This window comes from Drosophila subpulchrella, unplaced genomic scaffold (assembly GCF_014743375.2).
Source record: "Drosophila subpulchrella strain 33 F10 #4 breed RU33 unplaced genomic scaffold, RU_Dsub_v1.1 Primary Assembly Seq126, whole genome shotgun sequence".
NCBI classification, from domain to species: Eukaryota; Metazoa; Arthropoda; class Insecta; order Diptera; family Drosophilidae; genus Drosophila; species Drosophila subpulchrella.
Genome location: NW_023665468.1, coordinates 2501 through 27500, shown reverse-complemented (window position 1 = coordinate 27500; position 25000 = coordinate 2501). Strand labels below are relative to the sequence as shown.

The 25000-nt window shown below is 33.5% G+C and overlaps 6 non-coding genes across 6 annotated transcripts in view; all 6 read left to right on the top strand.

The window, feature by feature from the left end:
* Positions 1 to 136, top strand: part of LOC119558660 — a 179-nt gene extending 43 nt beyond the window's left edge. Inside the window, exon 1 of the ribosomal RNA XR_005220335.1 lies at positions 1 to 136. This exon is cut by the window's left edge and continues 43 nt beyond it. This is a non-coding gene — a ribosomal RNA (5.8S ribosomal RNA).
* Positions 137 to 537: 401 nt separating this feature from the next.
* LOC119558657 lies at positions 538 to 4508 on the top strand. Its single transcript, XR_005220332.1, has one exon. It is a non-coding gene; the product is annotated as a large subunit ribosomal RNA (ribosomal RNA).
* A 6665-nt stretch (positions 4509 to 11173) lies between these two features.
* Positions 11174 to 13168, top strand: LOC119558663. Its single transcript, XR_005220338.1, has one exon. It is a non-coding gene; the product is annotated as a small subunit ribosomal RNA (ribosomal RNA).
* Positions 13169 to 13827: 659 nt separating this feature from the next.
* LOC119558652 lies at positions 13828 to 14006 on the top strand. The gene has a single exon (XR_005220327.1). It is a non-coding gene; the product is annotated as a 5.8S ribosomal RNA (ribosomal RNA).
* Positions 14007 to 14407: 401 nt separating this feature from the next.
* LOC119558656 lies at positions 14408 to 18377 on the top strand. The gene has a single exon (XR_005220331.1). It is a non-coding gene; the product is annotated as a large subunit ribosomal RNA (ribosomal RNA).
* A 6585-nt stretch (positions 18378 to 24962) lies between these two features.
* The window catches only part of LOC119558655, a 1996-nt gene continuing 1958 nt past the window's right edge, over positions 24963 to 25000 (top strand). The window contains exon 1 of the ribosomal RNA XR_005220330.1: positions 24963 to 25000. This exon is cut by the window's right edge and continues 1958 nt beyond it. This is a non-coding gene — a ribosomal RNA (small subunit ribosomal RNA).

Below are 25000 nucleotides of genomic sequence, written 5' to 3'. Positions count from 1 at the left end.
CGCAGCAAACTGTGCGTCATCGTGTGAACTGCAGGACACATGAACATCGACATTTTGAACGCATATCGCAGTCCATGCTGTTATGTACTTTAATTAATTTTATAGTGCTGCTTGGACTACATATGGTTGAGGGTTGTAAGACTATGCTAATTAAGTTGTTTATATAAATTTTATAATGAAATTTTATAAGCATATGGTATATTATTGGATAATAATAATTTAATTATTATATTATTCATAATATTAACAAATATATGAAAAACATTATCTCACATTAGTAAATAATTTGAATGTGAAAAACGAAGAGAAATATTTTCTTTTTCAATCAAATAATACTGAGAAATGTCTAGCATAAAAAATTTATCTAGAATTGTCTCTTATTAAAGATTAGTAAATAGAAAGCCGTTGACAATATTATTATTCTTCGTTGATTCGTTAGACCAAACAAATGCCATACAAATATATAAAATATATAACGAATTTAATAAAATGTTTTATCATTATATATAAAGAATTAATTGCAAAAAAAGTTATACACAACCTCAACTCATATGGGACTACCCCCTGAATTTAAGCATATTAATTAGGGGAGGAAAAGAAACTAACCAGGATTTTCTTAGTAGCGGCGAGCGAAAAGAAATCAGTTCAGCACTAAGTCACTTTGTCTATATGGCAAATGTGAGATGCAGTGTATGGAGCGTCAATATTCTAGTATGAGAAATTAACGATTTAAGTCCTTCTTAAATGAGGCCATTTACCCATAGAGGGTGCCAGGCCCGTATAACGTTAATGATTACTAGATGATGTTTCCAAAGAGTCGTGTTGCTTGATAGTGCAGCACTAAGTGGGTGGTAAACTCCATCTAAAACTAAATATAACCATGAGACCGATAGTAAACAAGTACCGTGAGGGAAAGTTGAAAAGAACTCTGAATAGAGAGTTAAACAGTACGTGAAACTGCTTAGAGGTTAAGCCCGATGAACCTGAATATCCGTTATGGAAAATTCATCATTAAAATTGTAATATTTAAACAATATTATGATAATAGTGTGCATTTTTTCCATATAAGGACATTGTAATCTATTAGCATACAAAATTTATCATAAAATATAACTTATAGTTTATTCAAATTAATTTGCTTGCATTTTAACACAGAATAAATGTTATTAATTTGATAAAGTGCTGATAGATTTATATGAATACAGTGCGTTAATTTTTCGGAATTATATAATGGCATAATTATCATTGATTTTTGTGTTTATTATATGCACTTGTATGATTAACAATGCGAAAGATTCAGGATACCTTCGGGACCCGTCTTGAAACACGGACCAAGGAGTCTAACATATGTGCAAGTTATTGGGATATAAACCTAATAGCGTAATTAACTTGACTAATAATGGGATTAGTTTTTTAACTATTTATAGCTAATTAACACAATCCCGGGGCGTTCTATATAGTTATGTATAATGATATTTATATTATTTATGCCTCTAACTGGAACGTACCTTGAGCATATATGCTGTGACCCGAAAGATGGTGAACTATACTTGATCAGGTTGAAGTCAGGGGAAACCCTGATGGAAGACCGAAACAGTTCTGACGTGCAAATCGATTGTCAGAATTGAGTATAGGGGCGAAAGACCAATCGAACCATCTAGTAGCTGGTTCCTTCCGAAGTTTCCCTCAGGATAGCTGGTGCATTTTAATGTTATATAAAATAATCTTATCTGGTAAAGCGAATGATTAGAGGCCTTAGGGTCGAAACGATCTTAACCTATTCTCAAACTTTAAATGGGTAAGAACCTTAACTTTCTTGATATGAAGTTCAAGGTTATGATATAATGTGCCCAGTGGGCCACTTTTGGTAAGCAGAACTGGCGCTGTGGGATGAACCAAACGTAATGTTACGGTGCCCAAATTAACAACTCATGCAGATACCATGAAAGGCGTTGGTTGCTTAAAACAGCAGGACGGTGATCATGGAAGTCGAAATCCGCTAAGGAGTGTGTAACAACTCACCTGCCGAAGCAACTAGCCCTTAAAATGGATGGCGCTTAAGTTGTATACCTATACATTACCGCTAAAGTAGATGATTTATATTACTTGTGATATAAATTTTGAAACTTTAGTGAGTAGGAAGGTACAATGGTATGCGTAGAAGTGTTTGGCGTAAGCCTGCATGGAGCTGCCATTGGTACAGATCTTGGTGGTAGTAGCAAATAATCGAATGAGACCTTGGAGGACTGAAGTGGAGAAGGGTTTCGTGTGAACAGTGGTTGATCACGAGTTAGTCGGTCCTAAGTTCAAGGCGAAAGCCGAAAATTTTCAAGTAAAACACAAATGCCATACAAATATAATTATATTATATAAATCAAGCTAATTAATATACTTGAATAATTTTGAACGAAAGGGAATACGGTTCCAATTCCGTAACCTGTTGAGTATCCGTTTGTTATTAAATATGGGCCTCGTGCTCATCCTGGCAACAGGAACGACCATAAAGAAGCCGTCGAGAGATATCGGAAGAGTTTTCTTTTCTGTTTTATAGCCGTACTACCATGGAAGTCTTTCGCAGAGAGATATGGTAGATGGGCTAGAAGAGCATGACATATACTGTTGTGTCGATATTTTCTCCTCGGACCTTGAAAATTTATGGTGGGGACACGCAAACTTCTCAACAGGCCGTACCAATATCCGCAGCTGGTCTCCAAGGTGAAGAGTCTCTAGTCGATAGAATAATGTAGGTAAGGGAAGTCGGCAAATTAGATCCGTAACTTCGGGATAAGGATTGGCTCTGAAGATTGAGATAGTCGGGCTTGATTGGGAAACAATAACATGGTTTATGTGCTCGTTCTGGGTAAATAGAGTGTCTGGCATTTATGTTGGTCACTTGTTCCCCGGATAGTTTAGTTACGTAGCCAATTGTGGAACTTTCTTGCTAAAATTTTTAAGAATACTAATTGGGTTAAACCAATTAGTTCTTATTAATTATAACGATTATCAATTAACAATCAATTCAGAACTGGCACGGACTTGGGGAATCCGACTGTCTAATTAAAACAAAGCATTGTGATGGCCCTAGCGGGTGTTGACACAATGTGATTTCTGCCCAGTGCTCTGAATGTCAAAGTGAAGAAATTCAAGTAAGCGCGGGTCAACGGCGGGAGTAACTATGACTCTCTTAAGGTAGCCAAATGCCTCGTCATCTAATTAGTGACGCGCATGAATGGATTAACGAGATTCCTACTGTCCCTATCTACTATCTAGCGAAACCACAGCCAAGGGAACGGGCTTGGAATAATTAGCGGGGAAAGAAGACCCTTTTGAGCTTGACTCTAATCTGGCAGTGTAAGGAGACATAAGAGGTGTAGAATAAGTGGGAGATATTAGACTTCGGTTTGGTATCGCCAATGAAATACCACTACTCTTATTGTTTCCTTACTTACTTGATTAAATGGAACGTGTATCATTTCCTAGCCATTATACGGATATATTTATTATATCTTATGGTATTGGGTTTTGATGCAAGCTTCTTGATCAAAGTATCACGAGTTTGTTATATAATCGCAAACAAATTCTTTAATAAAACGGTGCATTTATGTATTTTTGATTTGAAAATTTGGTATAACTCCAATTACTCAGGTATGATCCAATTCAAGGACATTGCCAGGTAGGGAGTTTGACTGGGGCGGTACATCTCTCAAATAATAACGGAGGTGTCCCAAGGCCAGCTCAGTGCGGACAGAAACCACACATAGAGCAAAAGGGCAAATGCTGACTTGATCTCGGTGTTCAGTACACACAGGGACAGCAAAAGCTCGGCCTATCGATCCTTTTGGTTTAAAGAGTTTTTAACAAGAGGTGTCAGAAAAGTTACCATAGGGATAACTGGCTTGTGGCGGCCAAGCGTTCATAGCGACGTCGCTTTTTGATCCTTCGATGTCGGCTCTTCCTATCATTGTGAAGCAAAATTCACCAAGCGTTGGATTGTTCACCCATGCAAGGGAACGTGAGCTGGGTTTAGACCGTCGTGAGACAGGTTAGTTTTACCCTACTAATGACAAAACGTTGTTGCGACAGCATTCCTGCGTAGTACGAGAGGAACCGCAGGTACGGACCAATGGCACAATACTTGTTCGAGCGAACAGTGGTATGACGCTACGTCCGTTGGATTATGCCTGAACGCCTCTAAGGTCGTATCCGTGCTGGACTGCAATGATAAATAAGGGGCAATTTGCATTGTATGGCTTCTAAACCATTTAAAGTTTATAATTTACTTTATAAACGACAATGGATGTGATGCCAATGTAATTTGTAACATAGTAAATTGGGAGGATCTTTGATCACCTGATGCCGCGCTAGTTACATATAAAAGCATTATTTAATACAATGACAAAGCCTAGAATCAATTGTAAACGACTTTTGTAACAGGCAAGGTGTTGTAAGTGGTTGAGCAGCTGCCATACTGCGATCCACTGAAGCTTATCCTTTGCTTGATGATTCGATAATAAAGATGTTGCAAGCGGGCATAATCATTATGCTTGCTTGCAGCATCGCACGCCACTTTGTTTGTGGTGTGTAAGGTAGGGAAGAAGAAATATAAAAGACCTAAATTGGAAACATCAATATATAAGTAAATATTGAACAAACAAAATGTATCGTCATCTTATTAGTGACGCGATGATAAAGTGGCAAACATATTCCATGTATAAATATTCCTATGGTATTAAAATTCAAGTAAAGAGGACATATATAAAAGTTTGTATATATGGTTCATTCAATGGTAGCAGCGGTTGGTTGGTTGGTGTCTGCTCCTCTTATTGTTCAAAACTTATGTTATGGTAGCAAGTCTATATCGTCATATTATTAGTGACGCGAAAAAGTAGTGGCAAAACATATTCCATGTATAAATAAATATTCCTATGGTATTGAAATTCAAGTAAAGAGGCCATTCAAGTAAAGAGGACTTATATAAATATAAGTATATATAATGGTAGCAGCGCGGTTGGTTGGTTGGTGTGTCTGCTCCTCTTATTGTTCAAAACTTATGTTATGGTAGCAAGACTGTATCGTCATATTATTAGTGACGCGAAAAAGTAGTGGCAAAACATATTCCATGTATAAATATTCCTATGGTATTGAAATTCAACTAAAGAGGACATATAAAATTACTATCAATGGTAGCAGTGGTTGGTTGGTTGGTGGTTGGTTGGCGGCTGCTCCTATTATTGTTCAAGACTTATGTTATGGTAGCAAGTCTGTATCGTCATATTAATTATTAGTGACGCGAAAAAGTAGTGGAAATCATATTCCATGTATAAATAGATTCCTATGGTAATGAAATTTTCAAGTAAAGAGAGGACCATTCAAGTAAGAGGACATATAAAAAGTAAGTATATGTTCCTCCAATGGTAGCAGTGGTTGGTTGGTTGGCGGCTGATCCTCTTATTGTTCAAAACTTATTTTATCAATATGAGTTTGGCAATACAATAAAGAAGACCAATCTAATCCATATAAAACTAAATGTATTATATGGATATGCTTAGGAAACCCATATATTCATAAAAAAAAATTATGTATAGAAAATTATACATATATCTTTTATATAAATGAATCGTATGGATATCGCCTTATGGTAGGTATAATAACTTTTTAAGGCATAATAATGTATAATATAGAAAATATACATTGAAATATAAATGCATTTTTATAGATATGGCGGCATATAAGTGCCATATACACAAGAATAAATAATAGAATTTACCAATATATAATTAAAATGAGATATATAAACCTAGTGAGGGGCTGCACTAGTATATGAATCGTATGGATATGGCTTATAGGTATAATACCTATAAGGCATAATAATGTATAATATAATAAATATAAATTAAGATATGAATGAATTATATAAATATGGCATAGAAATGCCATATACATACATAAGAATAAATGGTAGAATTTACCCATATATCACTGAAACACGATATATAAACCTAATGATAGCTGGCACTAGTACTGTAAACATGCACGCAATAGTGCGTGGGGTAAAAAACTACTATAGGGAGGTGGTCGTTGGCGGGCCCCTCCTCGTATTGGTCAAAACTTATGTTATGCATATGAATTTGTCAATACTATATAGAACGCCAAGCATATCCATATAAACTATGGATATGCATAGAAATCCATACAAAAGTAAAAAAAAATTATGTATAGAAAAATATACATATATTTATATAAGTGAATCGTATGGATATGGCTTATAGGTATAATACCTATAAGGCATAATAATGTATAACAAGTAAATATACATTGAAATGTGAATGCATTGTATGGATATGGCATATAAATGCCATATATATAGAAATAAATTGTATATCAATGATATAACAATTATAAACCTAGTGAGGGGCGGCACTAGTGAATGAATCGTATGGATATGGCTTATAGGTATAATACCTATAAGGCATAATAATGTATAATATAATAAATATACATTAAGATATGAATGGATTGTATAAATATGGCATAGAAATGCCATATACATAAGAATAAATGGTAGAATTTACCCATATATCACTGAAACACGATATATAAACCTAGTGATAGCTGGCACTAGTACTGTAAACAGGCACGCAATAGTGCGTGGGGTAAAAAACTACTATAGGGAGGTGGTCGTTGGCGGGCCCCTCCTCGTATTGGTCAAAACTTATGTTATGCATATGAATTTGTCAATACTATATAGAACGCCAAGCATATCCATATAAACTATGGATATGCATAGAAATCCATACAAAAGTAAAAAAAAATTATGTATAGAAAAATATACATATATTTATATAAGTGAATCGTATGGATATGGCTTATAGGTATAATACCTATAAGGCATAATAATGTATAACAAGTAAATATACATTGAAATGTGAATGCATTGTATGGATATGGCATATAAATGCCATATATATAGAAATAAATTGTATATCAATGATATAACAATTATAAACCTAGTGAGGGGCGGCACTAGTGAATGAATCGTATGGATATGGCTTATAGGTATAATACCTATAAGGCATAATAATGTATAATATAATAAATATACATTAAGATATGAATGGATTGTATAAATATGGCATAGAAATGCCATATACATAAGAATAAATGGTAGAATTTACCCATATATCACTGAAACACGATATATAAACCTAGTGATAGCTGGCACTAGTACTGTAAACAGGCACGCAATAGTGCGTGGGGTAAAAAACTACTATAGGGAGGTGGTCGTTGGCGGGCCCCTCCTCGTATTGGTCAAAACTTATGTTATGCATATGAATTTGTCAATACTATATAGAACGCCAAGCATATCCATATAAACTATGGATATGCATAGAAAACCATACAAAAGTAAAAAAAAATTATGTATAGAAAAATATACATATATTTATATAAGTGAATCGTATGGATATGGCTTATAGGTATAATACCTATAAGGCATAATAATGTATAACAAGTAAATATACATTGAAATGTGAATGCATTGTATGGATATGGCATATAAATGCCATATATATAGAAATAAATTGTATATCAATGATATAACAATTATAAACCTAGTGAGGGGCGGCACTAGTGAATGAATCGTATGGATATGGCTTATAGGTATAATACCTATAAGGCATAATAATGTATAATATAATAAATATACATTAAGATATGAATGGATTGTATAAATATGGCATAGAAATGCCATATACATAAGAATAAATGGTAGAATTTACCCATATATCACTGAAACACGATATATAAACCTAGTGATAGCTGGCACTAGTACTGTAAACAGGCACGCAATAGTGCGTGGGGTAAAAAACTACTATAGGGAGGTGGTCGTTGGCGGGCCCCTCCTCGTATTGGTCAAAACTTATGTTATGCATATGAATTTGTCAATACTATATAGAACGCCAAGCATATCCATATAAACTATGGATATGCATAGAAAACCATACAAAAGTAAAAAAAAATTATGTATAGAAAAATATACATATATTTATATAAGTGAATCGTATGGATATGGCTTATAGGTATAATACCTATAAGGCATAATAATGTATAACAAGTAAATATACATTGAAATGTGAATGCATTGTATGGATATGGCATATAAATGCCATATATATAGAAATAAATTGTATATCAATGATATAACAATTATAAACCTAGTGAGGGGCGGCACTAGTGAATGAATCGTATGGATATGGCTTATAGGTATAATACCTATAAGGCATAATAATGTATAATATAATAAATATACATTAAGATATGAATGGATTGTATAAATATGGCATAGAAATGCCATATACATAAGAATAAATGGTAGAATTTACCCATATATCACTGAAACACGATATATAAACCTAGTGATAGCTGGCACTAGTACTGTAAACAGGCACGCAATAGTGCGTGGGGTAAAAAACTACTATAGGGAGGTGGTCGTTGGCGGGCCCCTCCTCGTATTGGTCAAAACTTATGTTATGCATATGAATTTGTCAATACTATATAGAACGCCAAGCATATCCATATAAACTATGGATATGCATAGAAAACCATACAAAAGTAAAAAAAAAATTATGTATAGAAAAATATACATATATTTATATAAGTGAATCGTATGGATATGGCTTATAGGTATAATACCTATAAGGCATAATAATGTATAACAAGTAAATATACATTGAAATGTGAATGCATTGTATGGATATGGCATATAAATGCCATATATATAGAAATAAATTGTATATCAATGATATAACAATTATAAACCTAGTGAGGGGCGGCACTAGTGAATGAATCGTATGGATATGGCTTATAGGTATAATACCTATAAGGCATAATAATGTATAATATAATAAATATACATTAAGATATGAATGGATTGTATAAATATGGCATAGAAATGCCATATACATAAGAATAAATGGTAGAATTTACCCATATATCACTGAAACACGATATATAAACCTAGTGATAGCTGGCACTAGTACTGTAAACAGGCACGCAATAGTGCGTGGGGTAAAAAACTACTATAGGGAGGTGGTCGTTGGCGGGCCCCTCCTCGTATTGGTCAAAACTTATGTTATGCATATGAATTTGTCAATACTATATAGAACGCCAAGCATATCCATATAAACTATGGATATGCATAGAAAACCATACAAAAGTAAAAAAAAATTATGTATAGAAAAATATACATATATTTATATAAGTGAATCGTATGGATATGGCTATATAGGCATATAAATGTATAGAATAAATATACCTATAAGGCATATATATATAGTATAACAATGTAAATATACATATGAAATGTAAGAATGCATTGGTAAATGGATATAGTGCACTATATAAAAATGCCATAGTACTTATAGCATAAATTTGTCAAACTATATGCATATATACTATATGCATATAACAATTATAGAAATATACCTAGTGTAGGGGCGGCAGGCATATAAAGTGAAATTGAATCAATGTATGGATATGAATGCTATATAGTAGTATAATACCTATAAGGCATAATAATGTATAATATAATAAATATACATTAAGATATGAATGGATTGTATAAATATGGCATAGAAATGCCATATACATAAGAATAAATGGTAGAATTTACCCATATATCACTGAAACATGATATATAAACCTAGTGATAGCTGGCACTAGTACTGTAAACAGGCACGCAGTAGTGCGTGGGGTAAAAAACTACTATAGGGAGGTGGTCGTTGGCGGGCCCCTCCTCGTATTGGTCAAAACTTATGTTATGCGTAAACATATGATTTTGTCAATACTATAAAGAAAACTTGTTTTGTACATACAAAACTAAATGAATTATATGGATATTGAAAAATAAATGGCATTATATCCATATAATGAAAATATACTTGTATTCTCTTATTATAAGAGAGAATACCGTATAGTTGGTTGGCAAAGACAATTGAAAATACCCGAATTGCAGATGATGGGTTCAAAAACTACTATAGGGTGGTGTAGCAAATAATATGAAGATGATATATCCATATAATGGATATACACTAGTATTCTCTTATTATAATAGAGAATACCATATAAATGGTTGGCAAAGACAATTGAAAATACCCGAATTGAAGTTGACGGGTTCAAAAACTATTATAGGGTGATGTAGCAAATAAAATAATGAAGATATATCCATATAATGGAATTATATGTGTATTCTCTTATTATATGAGAGAGTACCAAACGGTTGATTGGCAAAGACAATTGAAAATACCCGAATTAAAGATATTGGGTCCAAAAACTACTATAGGATGGTCAATGGGCCGGCCATCTACTATTGACGTGACAAAATACTGTCTGTCGGTAGAGAAGATATTAATCCGTCAAATTTGTTTCTTTATTCATTTATGAATATGAGACTTGGCTCCACGGTTAATATTTTAAGCCCAAAGATAATAATGTTGAAACAAAGGCCAAGGTTTCTATTATACATAGAATAACAAATTGTTTCCGAACTTTATCGTTAATCCAAATAAATAATTACAATTGAGGCAGGCTAATAATGATATATATTTTGTATTGATAATCTTGATATATATGTATATTGGTCTGCCATTATCACATACTGAGTTATGTGATAATTCCCTGCGGGGATAAATTAAAAGAGGTGTCCCTATATTAAAAGAAAATAATATATATATATATTATTTTTCTAACGTACATATCATATATGCGCTCGGTTTTATATTATATATTACCAAAGAGTCTTATATGAATATATACAGATAAATTTTAAATTTATCATCAAAATACAAATGATTTAATTCAATATTTTATATTGGTTAAACAAAAATTGTACATGTGTGGATACAATAATGACGTATGTCGAACAAAAAAGATATTTTAGAATGAAATATGCAAATATAAAGAAAATTATTACGTATTACGAAAAAAAATATTGTGTTTTTAACATCAATAATTAAAAAACTTGTTATTATTAGTGGCGGAACAAGTATATATTGTGAAAACAACAAACGTATACGAATGCTATATAAAAATGGCCGTATTCGATAGAAAACAATCTATAAAATTTATATTGCTAATTTCTATTCAAAAATATGAATGAAATATGAATAAAAACATTATTCTGGTTGATCCTGCCAGTAGTTATATGCTTGTCTCAAAGATTAAGCCATGCATGTCTAAGTACACACGAATTAAAAGTGAAACCGCAAAAGGCTCATTATATCAGTTATGGTTCCTTAGATCGTTAACAGTTACTTGGATAACTGTGGTAATTCTAGAGCTAATACATGCAATTAAAACATGAACCTTATGGGACATGTGCTTTTATTAGGCTAAAACCAAGCGATCGCAAGATCGTTATATTGGTTGAACTCTAGATAACATGCAGATCGTATGGTCTTGTACCGACGACAGATCTTTCAAATGTCTGCCCTATCAACTTTTGATGGTAGTATCTAGGACTACCATGGTTGCAACGGGTAACGGGGAATCAGGGTTCGATTCCGGAGAGGGAGCCTGAGAAACGGCTACCACATCTAAGGAAGGCAGCAGGCGCGTAAATTACCCACTCCCAGCTCGGGGAGGTAGTGACGAAAAATAACAATACAGGACTCATATCCGAGGCCCTGTAATTGGAATGAGTACACTTTAAATCCTTTAACAAGGACCAATTGGAGGGCAAGTCTGGTGCCAGCAGCCGCGGTAATTCCAGCTCCAATAGCGTATATTAAAGTTGTTGCGGTTAAAACGTTCGTAGTTGAACTTGTGCTTCATACGGGTAGTACAACTTACAATTGTGGTTAGTACTATACCTTTATGTATGTAAGCGTATTACCGGTGGAGTTCTTACATGTGCTTAGATACTTGTATTTTTTCATATGTTCCTCCTATTTAAAAACCTGCATTAGTGCTCTTAAACGAGTGTTATTGTGGGCCGGTACAATTACTTTGAACAAATTAGAGTGCTTAAAGCAGGCTTCAAATGCCTGAATATTCTGTGCATGGGATAATGAAATAAGACCTCTGTTCTGCTTTCATTGGTTTTCAGATCAAGAGGTAATGATTAATAGAAGCAGTTTGGGGGCATTAGTATTACGACGCGAGAGGTGAAATTCTTGGACCGTCGTAAGACTAACTTAAGCGAAAGCATTTGCCAAAGATGTTTTCATTAATCAAGAACGAAAGTTAGAGGTTCGAAGGCGATCAGATACCGCCCTAGTTCTAACCATAAACGATGCCAGCTAGCAATTGGGTGTAGCTACTTTTATGGCTCTCTCAGTCGCTTCCCGGGAAACCAAAGCTTTTGGGCTCCGGGGGAAGTATGGTTGCAAAGCTGAAACTTAAAGGAATTGACGGAAGGGCACCACCAGGAGTGGAGCCTGCGGCTTAATTTGACTCAACACGGGAAAACTTACCAGGTCCGAACATAAGTGTGTAAGACAGATTGATAGCTCTTTCTCGAATCTATGGGTGGTGGTGCATGGCCGTTCTTAGTTCGTGGAGTGATTTGTCTGGTTAATTCCGATAACGAACGAGACTCAAATATATTAAATAGATATCTTCAGGATTATGGTGTTGAAGCTTATATAGCCTTCATTCATGGTGGCAGTAAAATGTTTATTGTGTTTGAATGTGTTTATATAAGTGGAGCCGTACCTGTTGGTTTGTCCCATTATAAGGACACTAGCTTCTTAAATGGACAAATTGCGTCTAGCAATAATGAGATTGAGCAATAACAGGTCTGTGATGCCCTTAGATGTCCTGGGCTGCACGCGCGCTACAATGAAAGTATCAACGTGTATTTCCTAGACCGAGAGGTCCGGGTAAACCGCTGAACCACTTTCATGCTTGGGATTGTGAACTGAAACTGTTCACATGAACTTGGAATTCCCAGTAAGTGTGAGTCATTAACTCGCATTGATTACGTCCCTGCCCTTTGTACACACCGCCCGTCGCTACTACCGATTGAATTATTTAGTGAGGTCTCCGGACGTGATCACTGTGACGCCTTGTGTGTTACGGTTGTTTCGCAAAAGTTGACCGAACTTGATTATTTAGAGGAAGTAAAAGTCGTAACAAGGTTTCCGTAGGTGAACCTGCGGAAGGATCATTATTGTTTAATATCCTTACCGTTAATAAAAAAATTTGTTTTTATTATAATAATATAATATATTATAGTAATACAAATAAAATATAAATTGCCAAAAATATGATCTTTTATAGATCAAATATAAAATTTCGAACAAGCAAATCGAAATAATAATTGTAATAATAAATATATTATTGCATTAAATAAGAGATAAATAAATAAGCAAAAGCAAACAAATAACAAATTCGAACAAGCAAATCGAAATTATTAAATTTATTTAATATTATTATTATATTGTATATTAAATGCAATTAATTAATAAAACACTGTGTGTATATGGACCATAATATACACGCGTTGCGATATGTATTGTTCATCTCAGTTATGCGCATACATTGGATAATGCAACAACCTAAAATGTACAATGTTGTACCTGATTATTACAGGTTAATGTTTTATATAAATTTCAATATATATCGCTAAAAAAAAGTATTAATACCGTAAATGCCATTTAAAAAATACTTGATATATTATTGGTTATATGAAACTAAGACATTTCGCAGCATTCGTTTTAGGTATAAAAATCAATTTATTGAAGGAATTGATATATGCCAGTAAAATGGTGTATTTTTAATTTCTTTCAATAAAAACATATATGACAAAATTACCAAACCAATATATAAAACTCTAAGCGGTGGATCACTCGGCTCATGGGTCGATGAAGAACGCAGCAAACTGTGCGTCATCGTGTGAACTGCAGGACACATGAACATCGACATTTTGAACGCATATCGCAGTCCATGCTGTTATGTACTTTAATTAATTTTATAGTGCTGCTTGGACTACATATGGTTGAGGGTTGTAAGACTATGCTAATTAAGTTGTTTATATAAATTTTATAATGAAATTTTATAAGCATATGGTATATTATTGGATAATAATAATTTAATTATTATATTATTCATAATATTAACAAATATATGAAAAACATTATCTCACATTAGTAAATAATTTGAATGTGAAAAACGAAGAGAAATATTTTCTTTTTCAATCAAATAATACTGAGAAATGTCTAGCATAAAAAATTTATCTAGAATTGTCTCTTATTAAAGATTAGTAAATAGAAAGCCGTTGACAATATTATTATTCTTCGTTGATTCGTTAGACCAAACAAATGCCATACAAATATATAAAATATATAACGAATTTAATAAAATGTTTTATCATTATATATAAAGAATTAATTGCAAAAAAAGTTATACACAACCTCAACTCATATGGGACTACCCCCTGAATTTAAGCATATTAATTAGGGGAGGAAAAGAAACTAACCAGGATTTTCTTAGTAGCGGCGAGCGAAAAGAAATCAGTTCAGCACTAAGTCACTTTGTCTATATGGCAAATGTGAGATGCAGTGTATGGAGCGTCAATATTCTAGTATGAGAAATTAACGATTTAAGTCCTTCTTAAATGAGGCCATTTACCCATAGAGGGTGCCAGGCCCGTATAACGTTAATGATTACTAGATGATGTTTCCAAAGAGTCGTGTTGCTTGATAGTGCAGCACTAAGTGGGTGGTAAACTCCATCTAAAACTAAATATAACCATGAGACCGATAGTAAACAAGTACCGTGAGGGAAAGTTGAAAAGAACTCTGAATAGAGAGTTAAACAGTACGTGAAACTGCTTAGAGGTTAAGCCCGATGAACCTGAATATCCGTTATGGAAAATTCATCATTAAAATTGTAATATTTAAACAATATTATGATAATAGTGTGCATTTTTTCCATATAAGGACATTGTAATCTATTAGCATACAAAATTTATCATAAAATATAACTTATAGTTTATTCAAATTAATTTGCTTGCATTTTAACACAGAATAATGTTATTAATTTGATAAAGTGCTGATAGATTTATATGAATACAGTGCGTTAATTTTTCGGAATTATATAATGGCATAATTATCATTGATTTTTGTGTTTATTATATGCACTTGTATGATTAACAATGCGAAAGATTCAGGATACCTTCGGGACCCGTCTTGAAACACGGACCAAGGAGTCTAACATATGTGCAAGTTATTGGGATATAAACCTAATAGCGTAATTAACTTGACTAATAATGGGATTAGTTTTTTAACTATTTATAGCTAATTAACACAATCCCGGGGCGTTCTATATAGTTATGTATAATGATATTTATATTATTTATGCCTCTAACTGGAACGTACCTTGAGCATATATGCTGTGACCCGAAAGATGGTGAACTATACTTGATCAGGTTGAAGTCAGGGGAAACCCTGATGGAAGACCGAAACAGTTCTGACGTGCAAATCGATTGTCAGAATTGAGTATAGGGGCGAAAGACCAATCGAACCATCTAGTAGCTGGTTCCTTCCGAAGTTTCCCTCAGGATAGCTGGTGCATTTTAATGTTATATAAAATAATCTTATCTGGTAAAGCGAATGATTAGAGGCCTTAGGGTCGAAACGATCTTAACCTATTCTCAAACTTTAAATGGGTAAGAACCTTAACTTTCTTGATATGAAGTTCAAGGTTATGATATAATGTGCCCAGTGGGCCACTTTTGGTAAGCAGAACTGGCGCTGTGGGATGAACCAAACGTAATGTTACGGTGCCCAAATTAACAACTCATGCAGATACCATGAAAGGCGTTGGTTGCTTAAAACAGCAGGACGGTGATCATGGAAGTCGAAATCCGCTAAGGAGTGTGTAACAACTCACCTGCCGAAGCAACTAGCCCTTAAAATGGATGGCGCTTAAGTTGTATACCTATACATTACCGCTAAAGTAGATGATTTATATTACTTGTGATATAAATTTTGAAACTTTAGTGAGTAGGAAGGTACAATGGTATGCGTAGAAGTGTTTGGCGTAAGCCTGCATGGAGCTGCCATTGGTACAGATCTTGGTGGTAGTAGCAAATAATCGAATGAGACCTTGGAGGACTGAAGTGGAGAAGGGTTTCGTGTGAACAGTGGTTGATCACGAGTTAGTCGGTCCTAAGTTCAAGGCGAAAGCCGAAAATTTTCAAGTAAAACACAAATGCCATACAAATATAATTATATTATATAAATCAAGCTAATTAATATACTTGAATAATTTTGAACGAAAGGGAATACGGTTCCAATTCCGTAACCTGTTGAGTATCCGTTTGTTATTAAATATGGGCCTCGTGCTCATCCTGGCAACAGGAACGACCATAAAGAAGCCGTCGAGAGATATCGGAAGAGTTTTCTTTTCTGTTTTATAGCCGTACTACCATGGAAGTCTTTCGCAGAGAGATATGGTAGATGGGCTAGAAGAGCATGACATATACTGTTGTGTCGATATTTTCTCCTCGGACCTTGAAAATTTATGGTGGGGACACGCAAACTTCTCAACAGGCCGTACCAATATCCGCAGCTGGTCTCCAAGGTGAAGAGTCTCTAGTCGATAGAATAATGTAGGTAAGGGAAGTCGGCAAATTAGATCCGTAACTTCGGGATAAGGATTGGCTCTGAAGATTGAGATAGTCGGGCTTGATTGGGAAACAATAACATGGTTTATGTGCTCGTTCTGGGTAAATAGAGTGTCTGGCATTTATGTTGGTCACTTGTTCCCCGGATAGTTTAGTTACGTAGCCAATTGTGGAACTTTCTTGCTAAAATTTTTAAGAATACTAATTGGGTTAAACCAATTAGTTCTTATTAATTATAACGATTATCAATTAACAATCAATTCAGAACTGGCACGGACTTGGGGAATCCGACTGTCTAATTAAAACAAAGCATTGTGATGGCCCTAGCGGGTGTTGACACAATGTGATTTCTGCCCAGTGCTCTGAATGTCAAAGTGAAGAAATTCAAGTAAGCGCGGGTCAACGGCGGGAGTAACTATGACTCTCTTAAGGTAGCCAAATGCCTCGTCATCTAATTAGTGACGCGCATGAATGGATTAACGAGATTCCTACTGTCCCTATCTACTATCTAGCGAAACCACAGCCAAGGGAACGGGCTTGGAATAATTAGCGGGGAAAGAAGACCCTTTTGAGCTTGACTCTAATCTGGCAGTGTAAGGAGACATAAGAGGTGTAGAATAAGTGGGAGATATTAGACTTCGGTTTGGTATCGCCAATGAAATACCACTACTCTTATTGTTTCCTTACTTACTTGATTAAATGGAACGTGTATCATTTCCTAGCCATTATACGGATATATTTATTATATCTTATGGTATTGGGTTTTGATGCAAGCTTCTTGATCAAAGTATCACGAGTTTGTTATATAATCGCAAACAAATTCTTTAATAAAACGGTGCATTTATGTATTTTTGATTTGAAAATTTGGTATAACTCCAATTACTCAGGTATGATCCAATTCAAGGACATTGCCAGGTAGGGAGTTTGACTGGGGCGGTACATCTCTCAAATAATAACGGAGGTGTCCCAAGGCCAGCTCAGTGCGGACAGAAACCACACATAGAGCAAAAGGGCAAATGCTGACTTGATCTCGGTGTTCAGTACACACAGGGACAGCAAAAGCTCGGCCTATCGATCCTTTTGGTTTAAAGAGTTTTTAACAAGAGGTGTCAGAAAAGTTACCATAGGGATAACTGGCTTGTGGCGGCCAAGCGTTCATAGCGACGTCGCTTTTTGATCCTTCGATGTCGGCTCTTCCTATCATTGTGAAGCAAAATTCACCAAGCGTTGGATTGTTCACCCATGCAAGGGAACGTGAGCTGGGTTTAGACCGTCGTGAGACAGGTTAGTTTTACCCTACTAATGACAAAACGTTGTTGCGACAGCATTCCTGCGTAGTACGAGAGGAACCGCAGGTACGGACCAATGGCACAATACTTGTTCGAGCGAACAGTGGTATGACGCTACGTCCGTTGGATTATGCCTGAACGCCTCTAAGGTCGTATCCGTGCTGGACTGCAATGATAAATAAGGGGCAATTTGCATTGTATGGCTTCTAAACCATTTAAAGTTTATAATTTACTTTATAAACGACAATGGATGTGATGCCAATGTAATTTGTAACATAGTAAATTGGGAGGATCTTTGATCACCTGATGCCGCGCTAGTTACATATAAAAGCATTATTTAATACAATGACAAAGCCTAGAATCAATTGTAAACGACTTTTGTAACAGGCAAGGTGTTGTAAGTGGTTGAGCAGCTGCCATACTGCGATCCACTGAAGCTTATCCTTTGCTTGATGATTCGATAATAAAGATGTTGCAAGCGGGCATAATCATTATGCTTGCTTGCAGCATCGCACGCCACTTTGTTTGTGGTGTGTAAGGTAGGGAAGAAGAAATATAAAAGACCTAAATTGGAAACATCAATATATAAGTAAATATTGAACAAACAAAATGTATCGTCATCTTATTAGTGACGCGATGATAAAGTGGCAAACATATTCCATGTATAAATATTCCTATGGTATTAAAATTCAAGTAAAGAGGACATATATAAAAGTTTGTATATATGGTTCATTCAATGGTAGCAGCGGTTGGTTGGTTGGTGTCTGCTCCTCTTATTGTTCAAAACTTATGTTATGGTAGCAAGTCTATATCGTCATATTATTAGTGACGCGAAAAAGTAGTGGCAAAACATATTCCATGTATAAATAAATATTCCTATGGTATTGAAATTCAAGTAAAGAGGCCATTCAAGTAAAGAGGACTTATATAAATATAAGTATATATAATGGTAGCAGCGCGGTTGGTTGGTTGGTGTGTCTGCTCCTCTTATTGTTCAAAACTTATGTTATGGTAGCAAGACTGTATCGTCATATTATTAGTGACGCGAAAAAGTAGTGGCAAAACATATTCCATGTATAAATATTCCTATGGTATTGAAATTCAACTAAAGAGGACATATAAAATTACTATCAATGGTAGCAGTGGTTGGTTGGTTGGTGGTTGGTTGGCGGCTGCTCCTATTATTGTTCAAGACTTATGTTATGGTAGCAAGTCTGTATCGTCATATTAATTATTAGTGACGCGAAAAAGTAGTGGAAATCATATTCCATGTATAAATAGATTCCTATGGTAATGAAATTTTCAAGTAAAGAGAGGACCATTCAAGTAAGAGGACATATAAAAAGTAAGTATATGTTCCTCCAATGGTAGCAGTGGTTGGTTGGTTGGCGGCTGATCCTCTTATTGTTCAAAACTTATTTTATCAATATGAGTTTGGCAATACAATAAGAAGACCAATCTAATCCATATAAAACTAAATGTATTATATGGATATGCTTAGGAAACCCATATATTCATAAAAAAAATTATGTATAGAAAATTATACATATATCTTTTATATAAATGAATCGTATGGATATCGCCTTATGGTAGGTATAATAACTTTTTAAGGCATAATAATGTATAATATAGAAAATATACATTGAAATATAAATGCATTTTTATAGATATGGCGGCATATAAGTGCCATATACACAAGAATAAATAATAGAATTTACCAATATATAATTAAAATGAGATATATAAACCTAGTGAGGGGCTGCACTAGTATATGAATCGTATGGATATGGCTTATAGGTATAATACCTATAAGGCATAATAATGTATAATATAATAAATATAAATTAAGATATGAATGAATTATATAAATATGGCATAGAAATGCCATATACATACATAAGAATAAATGGTAGAATTTACCCATATATCACTGAAACACGATATATAAACCTAATGATAGCTGGCACTAGTACTGTAAACATGCACGCAATAGTGCGTGGGGTAAAAAACTACTATAGGGAGGTGGTCGTTGGCGGGCCCCTCCTCGTATTGGTCAAAACTTATGTTATGCATATGAATTTGTCAATACTATATAGAACGCCAAGCATATCCATATAAACTATGGATATGCATAGAAATCCATACAAAAGTAAAAAAAAATTATGTATAGAAAAATATACATATATTTATATAAGTGAATCGTATGGATATGGCTTATAGGTATAATACCTATAAGGCATAATAATGTATAACAAGTAAATATACATTGAAATGTGAATGCATTGTATGGATATGGCATATAAATGCCATATATATAGAAATAAATTGTATATCAATGATATAACAATTATAAACCTAGTGAGGGGCGGCACTAGTGAATGAATCGTATGGATATGGCTTATAGGTATAATACCTATAAGGCATAATAATGTATAATATAATAAATATACATTAAGATATGAATGGATTGTATAAATATGGCATAGAAATGCCATATACATAAGAATAAATGGTAGAATTTACCCATATATCACTGAAACACGATATATAAACCTAGTGATAGCTGGCACTAGTACTGTAAACAGGCACGCAATAGTGCGTGGGGTAAAAAACTACTATAGGGAGGTGGTCGTTGGCGGGCCCCTCCTCGTATTGGTCAAAACTTATGTTATGCATATGAATTTGTCAATACTATATAGAACGCCAAGCATATCCATATAAACTATGGATATGCATAGAAATCCATACAAAAGTAAAAAAAAATTATGTATAGAAAAATATACATATATTTATATAAGTGAATCGTATGGATATGGCTTATAGGTATAATACCTATAAGGCATAATAATGTATAACAAGTAAATATACATTGAAATGTGAATGCATTGTATGGATATGGCATATAAATGCCATATATATAGAAATAAATTGTATATCAATGATATAACAATTATAAACCTAGTGAGGGGCGGCACTAGTGAATGAATCGTATGGATATGGCTTATAGGTATAATACCTATAAGGCATAATAATGTATAATATAATAAATATACATTAAGATATGAATGGATTGTATAAATATGGCATAGAAATGCCATATACATAAGAATAAATGGTAGAATTTACCCATATATCACTGAAACACGATATATAAACCTAGTGATAGCTGGCACTAGTACTGTAAACAGGCACGCAATAGTGCGTGGGGTAAAAAACTACTATAGGGAGGTGGTCGTTGGCGGGCCCCTCCTCGTATTGGTCAAAACTTATGTTATGCATATGAATTTGTCAATACTATATAGAACGCCAAGCATATCCATATAAACTATGGATATGCATAGAAAACCATACAAAAGTAAAAAAAAATTATGTATAGAAAAATATACATATATTTATATAAGTGAATCGTATGGATATGGCTTATAGGTATAATACCTATAAGGCATAATAATGTATAACAAGTAAATATACATTGAAATGTGAATGCATTGTATGGATATGGCATATAAATGCCATATATATAGAAATAAATTGTATATCAATGATATAACAATTATAAACCTAGTGAGGGGCGGCACTAGTGAATGAATCGTATGGATATGGCTTATAGGTATAATACCTATAAGGCATAATAATGTATAATATAATAAATATACATTAAGATATGAATGGATTGTATAAATATGGCATAGAAATGCCATATACATAAGAATAAATGGTAGAATTTACCCATATATCACTGAAACACGATATATAAACCTAGTGATAGCTGGCACTAGTACTGTAAACAGGCACGCAATAGTGCGTGGGGTAAAAAACTACTATAGGGAGGTGGTCGTTGGCGGGCCCCTCCTCGTATTGGTCAAAACTTATGTTATGCATATGAATTTGTCAATACTATATAGAACGCCAAGCATATCCATATAAACTATGGATATGCATAGAAAACCATACAAAAGTAAAAAAAAATTATGTATAGAAAAATATACATATATTTATATAAGTGAATCGTATGGATATGGCTTATAGGTATAATACCTATAAGGCATAATAATGTATAACAAGTAAATATACATTGAAATGTGAATGCATTGTATGGATATGGCATATAAATGCCATATATATAGAAATAAATTGTATATCAATGATATAACAATTATAAACCTAGTGAGGGGCGGCACTAGTGAATGAATCGTATGGATATGGCTTATAGGTATAATACCTATAAGGCATAATAATGTATAATATAATAAATATACATTAAGATATGAATGGATTGTATAAATATGGCATAGAAATGCCATATACATAAGAATAAATGGTAGAATTTACCCATATATCACTGAAACACGATATATAAACCTAGTGATAGCTGGCACTAGTACTGTAAACAGGCACGCAATAGTGCGTGGGGTAAAAAACTACTATAGGGAGGTGGTCGTTGGCGGGCCCCTCCTCGTATTGGTCAAAACTTATGTTATGCATATGAATTTGTCAATACTATATAGAACGCCAAGCATATCCATATAAACTATGGATATGCATAGAAATCCATACAAAAGTAAAAAAAAATTATGTATAGAAAAAAATATACATATATTTATATAAGTGAATCGTATGGATATGGCTTATAGGTATAATACCTATAAGGCATAATAATGTATAACAAGTAAATATACATTGAAATGTGAATGCATTGTATGGATATGGCATATAAATGCCATATATATAGAAATAAATTGTATATCAATGATATAACAATTATAAACCTAGTGAGGGGCGGCACTAGTGAATGAATCGTATGGATATGGCTTATAGGTATAATACCTATAAGGCATAATAATGTATAATATAATAAATATACATTAAGATATGAATGGATTGTATAAATATGGCATAGAAATGCCATATACATAAGAATAAATGGTAGAATTTACCCATATATCACTGAAACACGATATATAAACCTAGTGATAGCTGGCACTAGTACTGTAAACAGGCACGCAATAGTGCGTGGGGTAAAAAACTACTATAGGGAGGTGGTCGTTGGCGGGCCCCTCCTCGTATTGGTCAAAACTTATGTTATGCATATGAATTTGTCAATACTATATAGAACGCCAAGCATATCCATATAAACTATGGATATGCATAGAAAATCCATACAAAAAGTAAAAAAAAATTATGTATAGAAAAATATACATATATTTATATAAGTGAATCGTATGGATATGGCTTATAGGTATAATACCTATAAGGCATAATAATGTATAACAAGTAAATATACATTGAAATGTGAATGCATTGTATGGATATGGCATATAAATGCCATATATATAGAAATAAATTGTATATCAATGATATAACAATTATAAACCTAGTGAGGGGCGGCACTAGTGAATGAATCGTATGGATATGGCTTATAGGTATAATACCTATAAGGCATAATAATGTATAATATAATAAATATACATTAAGATATGAATGGATTGTATAAATATGGCATAGAAATGCCATATACATAAGAATAAATGGTAGAATTTACCCATATATCACTGAAACATGATATATAAACCTAGTGATAGCTGGCACTAGTACTGTAAACAGGCACGCAGTAGTGCGTGGGGTAAAAAACTACTATAGGGAGGTGGTCGTTGGCGGGCCCCTCCTCGTATTGGTCAAAACTTATGTTATGCGTAAACATATGATTTTGTCAATACTATAAAGAAAACTTGTTTTGTACATACAAAACTAAATGAATTATATGGATATTGAAAAATAAATGGCATTATATCCATATAATGAAAATATACTTGTATTCTCTTATTATAAGAGAGAATACCGTATAGTTGGTTGGCAAAGACAATTGAAAATACCCGAATTGCAGATGATGGGTTCAAAAACTACTATAGGGTGGTGTAGCAAATAATATGAAGATGATATATCCATATAATGGATATACACTAGTATTCTCTTATTATAATAGAGAATACCATATAAATGGTTGGCAAAGACAATTGAAAATACCCGAATTGAAGTTGACGGGTTCAAAAACTATTATAGGGTGATGTAGCAAATAAAATAATGAAGATATATCCATATAATGGAATTATATGTGTATTCTCTTATTATATGAGAGAGTACCAAACGGTTGATTGGCAAAGACAATTGAAAATACCCGAATTAAAGATATTGGGTCCAAAAACTACTATAGGATGGTCAATGGGCCGGCCATCTACTATTGACGTGACAAAATACTGTCTGTCGGTAGAGAAGATATTAATCCGTCAAATTTGTTTCTTTATTCATTTATGAATATGAGACTTGGCTCCACGGTTAATATTTTAAGCCCAAAGATAATAATGTTGAAACAAAGGCCAAGGTTTCTATTATACATAGAATAACAAATTGTTTCCGAACTTTATCGTTAATCCAAATAAATAATTACAATTGAGGCAGGCTAATAATGATATATATTTTGTATTGATAATCTTGATATATATGTATATTGGTCTGCCATTATCACATACTGAGTTATGTGATAATTCCCTGCGGGGATAAATTAAAAGAGGTGTCCCTATATTAAAAGAAAATAATATATATATATATTATTTTTTCTAACTTACATATCATATATGCGCTCGGTTTTATATTATATATTACCAAAGAGTCTTATATGAATATATACAGATAAATTTTAAATTTATCATCAAAATACAAATGATTTAATTCAATATTTTATATTGGTTAAACAAAAATTGTACATGTGTGGATACAATAATGACGTATGTCGAACAAAAAAGATATTTTAGAATGAAATATGCAAATATAAAGAAAATTATTACGTATTACGAAAAAAAATATTGTGTTTTTAACATCAATAATTAAAAAACTTGTTATTATTAGTGGCGGAACAAGTATATATTGTGAAAACAACAAACGTATACGAATGCTATATAAAAATGGCCGTATTCGATAGAAAACAATCTATAAAATTTATATTGCTAATTTCTATTCAAAAATATGAATGAAATATGAATAAAAACATTATTCTGGTTGATCCTGCCAGTAGTTATATGCTTGTCTC